This window comes from Sarcophilus harrisii, chromosome 5 (assembly GCF_902635505.1).
Source record: "Sarcophilus harrisii chromosome 5, mSarHar1.11, whole genome shotgun sequence".
Classification (NCBI taxonomy): Eukaryota; Metazoa; Chordata; class Mammalia; order Dasyuromorphia; family Dasyuridae; genus Sarcophilus; species Sarcophilus harrisii.
Window position 1 is genome coordinate 200,932,990 of NC_045430.1, and position 6,813 is coordinate 200,939,802.

The following is a 6,813-nucleotide window of genomic DNA, read 5'->3' on the forward strand; positions in this document are numbered from 1 at the left end:
CCAAAATGTAATATTCTCTCTAAAATGTAATGTTCTCTGGGAGCAGGTTTCTTGGGGTTTCTGGAGGCAGCCTTCATTTCAGTTCAGTAATCACCACACAAGTCACCAGGTATTAAAATCCAAATCCTTGATTGTCTCCTTCAAAGTCTTGTCTCTTTTCCTGGGGCCCAGTTAGCTTTCTTAGAAGCCTCTCTCTCTTTTTGGTTCCAAGAGCTTGAGCTCCTGCTGCTTTGCCTTCTCTCTGAATCCAAAGGTTTGTGCTTGAGCCTCCAGCCACCACAAAAGTGGACGATGGGATGAATCTGTCTCAGCCTCAGAAAGCTTCTAGTACACTTGTCCTCTCTGGCCCTAAGAGCTTCTCCTTATATGCCCCACATAGAATACAAACCAATCATTAGCTCACTGGGAAACCATTATTTGTTGCAGGATTTAATCAATGCTAAACTAGATTTAACCATTGTCTCCTTAATTCCACTTAGTACCTTGTTTCAAGTTCTGGCCCATAACATCTACTTGTAGGGTGAGATCAATCATACTGAAGCATGCTAAATTAGATAACTATTGTCTCTATCAATTCCACATACTTAGCACCTTGTAACAATCTTTTGTTTCAAGTTCAGAGTTCTGGCCCATAACAAATAGGAATGGGAGACCCAGGTCTTTCATACCCTGTACTATGATTCTAACGGGAGATTTAAATCTTCTAATAAAGCTTGATTTTCTCTAAATCCCTCCTAGAGCTGCCATGGCATTTATTCTACTTCTTTTCTCAATGGTGGCAGAGATGGAGATAGGCAACAGTTGCTCCTCAGGCTCTAGAAAGGTGCCATTTCATGCTCAGAGAAAGGAATTATGTTCCTCCTGGGTTCCCTGTGGCCTAACACGTAGACCTCTTTTCCTTCCCAGCTTTTCTGATTTTGCCAAGAAGCTTCTATGAGTGTTGCAGGCGTTGGGTTGGGTGCTGGAGATGGCAGAACCAAAATAAAACGGTCCCAGCTTGGAAGAGTTAACATTGTTGGAATAGGGACAACATGTACACGGAAAAATCAGATGCAAATATATACAAAGTAATTTCTGTGGGAAGGGAGCATCATCAATGGCTTCCCATAGGACAGAGGTACCAAACACATCAGCCCATGTAGCATTGCATCCCACAACACTTCCTGGTGCTGCCAGAACCACATTAAAATGTCATTGGGAAATACTTAACAAAATCAATAAAAATACATTAGACACAGAAATTGTGCATATATGGTTTTCTAAGTCAATAGGTGACTACAAGGATCCTTAGGTAAAGTTGAGTGATCCTCATTTTCCTTTGTTTGCTGTTGGAGATAATATTTCAGCTGAGCTGTGAAGGAAGGTAATGAGGCTAAAGTGGAAGGGGAAGGTGTTCTTGGCAGAGGGAATGTGGCCTTTGCAAAGCTACAGTGATGGGAGATAGAATGTCATTCAGAGAGAGCAAAGCAAAAGGATTGCAGTGAAATGAAAGAAATAATAATTTGCAATAAACCTAAAAAAATAGGCTGGAATCAAATTGTGAAGGGTTTTCAAAGCCAAATGAACTGAAAGTTGTTAACTTCTATTTTCCTGAGTCCCACAGACCCTCTTCACTCCAGGGCAGATATTTCCAGTCCAGTCTAGTCTCTTGCTGCCTTCACTTGTCAGTACAAGGGCTGGCTGCCTCGTTAATGTAATAATGAAGTGCACCCATTATCGGTTTGGATCTCTCCTAACCAGCTTCCACTTCAGTTAGGGCCTTCTGGAAACAGTAGTTCCCACCTACTATATATATATATATATATATATATATATATATATATATATATATATATATAAAATTTGCCTTTTTTTAGGTTATATGTGTACAATCATTTTTAACATATTTCTGTGAGTCATGATGGGGAAAAAAATTAGAACAAACAGGAAAAACTATGAGGAAAAAAAACAAAAGAAAAAAAAAGATGAAAATACTATGCTTCACTCTACATTCAGTCTCCATAGTTCTCGCTCTGGATGCAGATGGCATTTTCCATCCAAAGTTTTTTGAAATTTCCTTAGATGACTGAATTGTTGAGAAGAACTACGTCTATCACGGTTAATCATCAAAAAAAAAAAATCTCACTGTTGTGTGTGAAATGTTTTCCTGGTTCTGCTTGCTTCATTCATCATCAGCTAAGACTTTCCAGGATTTTCCGAAATCAACCTGTTTATCATTTCTTATAGAACAATAATATTTAATTACATTCATATAGCATAACTTATTCAGCCATTCTCCAACTGATGGGCATCCCCTTATTTTCCAATTCTTTGCTACCACAAAAAGAAATGCTACAAACATTTTTGCTCATGTGGGTCTTTTCCCCTCTTTTATGATCTCTTTGGGAGACAGATCTGATACTCTCCTGGCTAATCCAGAGCAAGGGTAAAAATTACAGACAGCTTGGGGATTTGGGGGAACAGGTCATTTTAGTCATTTCTGGTGGAGGATGAAAAAGGAGGGAGGGAGAAAAAGGAAAGACATATATTTACATTCTCCTACTAAATGTCCAGTCCTTAAACTTGGGGAGAAGGAGGAGAAAGTAATATAAAGTCACAGTCTTCAGGGCTTGATGGAAACTTAGGGCTTGAAGAAGAAAAATGAGCAGCAGCCTAGGTCAAATGCTAAATGAGCAATCTAAGCAATGGTGACTATAGCTGCTCAGAGAGGAGAGAAATCATTGCTCTGGCTGTGGTTAATCCCTTCTGTCTTTCAAGGTTTCAGCCTTCCTGGATCCTGATAGAATGAAAAATAGTGGGAAGGACATGGAGGTAGGAGTTAATAAGGCAGCTAAAAGAGAGATGGATTTACAGTCAGATCCCAGCTTCCTAGCACCATAGGTCAGGTTTATATCCAATATAGGCCTTTCATACTTTGTTTTCTGTGATACCTCTCTTCAGAAATATGATAGACCCCAGAGCACAGAAACTGTATCTCCTGTTGTTATGATTGGAGTAAACGGTTTTGAAGACTTTTTCAATTGAAGTCAATCAATAAGAATTTATATTTACTATGTGAAGGTACAAATAATGAAATAATCTCCAATTTCCAAGAATTTATATTCTATCAGAGGAAACAACCTGTAAGCATATACAAAATAAAGACAAGGCAGTTTAGGGAAGGGAAGAGAAAGGAAAGAGGAATTCCCCTCCCTGCAATTGGGAGGGGAGGGGAAATTAGAAAAGTTTTCAGTAGAAACATCTTGATGGGAAGAAGACTTCTCTGAGGCAAATGGAGGGAAGCAGTGTCTACTAGTGATAAAGTCCTGAGTAACTAGGTGGGTTTGGCAGAAAAAGCCTTAAGATCACTTAAAAGAAAAGATCACTTAGTGAAGCAAGCAGGGAAGAGCACTGATGAGGACCATTTCAGTCTCATAGTCCCACCCTCTGTGGAGATCTTAAGTAGCCCCACCTGGCTACATCCAGCCAGAAATCCAAGTTATGTTGAGGTTGGATTTCCCTATAAACCTGGGGCCCACATTCTCTTTGCTGAATCCTTTTGGGACATGGCAGCATTTTGCCTTGTGGTGTTTCTCCTCACTCTTTCCGCATGTCTCATGGTGTCTTTACCCTTCTTAATTAACCCTTTTTTAGTTGAACTGAACTCTGTGGATTTAGCCTGCCAGTAAAGAGAATATTCCCATCATACGGTATATTCCCTTTCTCCGGATTAATTGTGAATTGCACTAGGGAACTTTTCCTTGTTAACTATTAAAGCCACTTTCCTATCTAACTTTATGCTCTCCCAAATCTATGGCATATTCACCATTCCTGGAGTCTGTTGTATCTCTTCATTTTGTCTGTAGCCTCTTCCCATAAAAAGCTTACTTTTTGCCAGAGAATGGCCACTGTGAATTCTCCACATGACTGCGCCCCAACATTTGGCGGCAAACCCCAACATTGATGCCAGTTGCTCTCCTAAATCTCATTTGTTGCTGAACCCCCTATCCATCACTAGAGGGAGGGGACAGTTGGTGCATAGGGATGGAGATCTGTGATGGCGCGCTGTCCACCGCTAGGGGCAGCAGAGAACCCGTCTCCCCGTTGGGACCTGCGAGGCCCTGGGACCCTCTGAGGCAGGCCGTGTCACCGGCCCCCTCAGGGCCGCAAGGCGGGCCCCTGGCTTTCTTCCTCTCTCCTTCCAGGTCCGTGGCGGGGCCTTGTTTTAACGAGTTTTCCCTCATGGCAGCTTCCCTAGCGGCATTCCAAGCGCTTCTACATTTCTCACCCGTTCCCAGCAGGTCTCCCCCTCCCGAAGGACTTTCTCCCCCAGGGGCTCAGCCCTGGGCCGGAGACCCCCAGGTGGGAGGAGCCCCAGCACTCGTTTTTGAGGTGGCTTCTCCCCAGGCTCTCCGGAGAAGTCACTTCCGTGAGAGCAATTCACATGGGCTTCTGAGAGGGAGAGCACCTCCTAAGGACTCCCGAGTACTATTCAATTCTAAGTGAGGGCGGATGGAAAATACTGCCTTGCTCCCAGGCAAAGTCAGAATTAGGGGTAGATACCACACACAGGGTGCAGAGGAGGGACTAGTTAAGAATGCATTTTTAAAAATTATTTCTGCAATTATCTTGTTGCACAAGAAAAATCAAATCAAAAAGGAAAAAAGAAAAAATGCAAACAATAAAAAAAAGTGAAACTACTACTCTGTGGGCCACATTCAGTCCCATGGTCCTCTCTCTGGGTGCAGATGGCTCTATCACAGTCCATTGGAACAGGTCTGAATCATCTCATTGTCAAAGAGAACCGGATCATCAGAATTAATAATGGCGTGTACAATGATCTTCCGCTCATTTCACTCAGCATCAGTTCTTGTTAGTCTCTCCAGACCTCTCTGAAAATCATCTTGCAGGTCGTTTCTTACAGAACAATATTCCATGACCTTCATGTACCATAATTTATTCATTCCCCAACTGAGGGGCAGTCACTGTTTCCAGCTCATTGCCACAACAAAAAGAGCTGATGCATGCATTCTCCATTTTTGTCTGTCCTTCCTTCTGGAAGGGGACTGACTATGACATCATGAAATGCAAGTAAATACGATTTCAGTGAGGGAGGGCTGTGCAGGCCATAGCCTCACGTTTTTCTCAGGAGCCCAGATACAGACTAGGATGACTGGAGATGGTCCACATGCAGCGGGAGACCTTGGCCTTTGTAAGCTAAGGCCTTCAACAGGTCTCACTTCAACTGGGGGAACACCCATTCTGTGATTAAGGCTAGGTCACAAATAAACCAAAAAATGGCTTCTTTCACCTAGTCAAAAATTCAATTAACCAATTTGAGAGGGGGTTTCTGGTCAAAACAGAAATGACTGCCATTTCACATCTGAGTTAGTCGGGTCCCGAACAGTGACCAACTGGGATTTGCAAGGCCTGGGACCTATTGTTGGGAATAATGGTATGTAGAAGGTAGTCTGTTATCGTGGCAGAAATGCCTGGCTTAGAATCATGAGTCAAGAGTTTGACTTCCCACTATGCTTCTTAGCTGTGAGACCACAAGAGTCATTTAAGGTAGAATAGTGCAATTTTTAATTCCTTCATCTGTAAAAATGAGAATACCTGTAGTACATACTCAAGGTTCTATTGAGTATGTAAAGTGTTTTGTAAATTTTAAAGTGCTAAATGTTAGCTCTTATTCTATAGATACTTATTTTGTAATGTCAAATCAAAAATGTTAGTAATGATACAAAAACATGCAGACAACAGTTAAGACAGGAGGAACAATTAATTTCCTTTAAAAATTTGATTTTTATTGCTATCTTTTTTTTTTTTTTAACATCACCATTTTGGAAAATAGCCTTCCCTCTTCCCCTACCCAACTAATCACCTCTGTAACAAAAGGAAAAAAATACAGCAAAACCAACACATCAACCAAATTTAATAGGTATAGTGTTCCACCCTTACACTCCCCAACTATGCAAAGAGAGAAAAATAGGTTTTTCTCTTTCTCTGGTGCTAAACACCGTCATTATAATTATATGGCAATTTGATGTTTTATTTTTCCCATTTACAATGTTGTAGCCATCGTATCTATCTTCCCAATTCTGCTTCCTTCAGTCTTCATCAGTTTGTCTTCCCATGCTTCTCTGAGCTCTTCAATAGTAATCATTTCTTAAAAAAGATTCCTCTGGTGTACCACAATTTAGTTATTCCCAATTAACAGTTGTCTACTTTTTTCCCCCCAGTTCTTTACTACCATAAAAATGCTATTAATATTTTGATGTGAATGGAATCATTCTATCTTTTTGACTTCCATGGGGCACGTGCCCAATAGGATAAGATTTGAAACTGTCCTGTAATTCCAAACGGTTCTCCAAAATGGTTGGGTCAATTTGTAATTTTCTCCTAAGATGTATTATAATAGTACCTGTCTTTATAATCAGGAGGAACAATTTCCAAATCTTGCTATGGGAGGGTACAACAATTTCCTCCTGCTTTCCAGGAATTTTCTCCCCTTTCACAAAGGGCTCCCAGGCATTTATCAAATGCCTCAAGTCCATAAACCAGCTAGTGTTATCAACAGTACATCAAGTATTTACTCAATACCTACTAAGTGCCAAGCATGTGCTATTCAAGGATACAGAAGCAAAAGCTATTGTGTCTACTTTCAAGCTTACAATCTACCTAGGGAGGCAAAACTAAGGCACCTGGTACAACTGGAGAGCAACTGAGCGCTCAGTAACCTAGAATGCTAATAAAGGCTTGTGGGCCAGGATAGAGCTCTTCTGGCCTGGAGCAATGGAGAAGGCTTCAAAGGCATGGCAGGACCAGATAGAT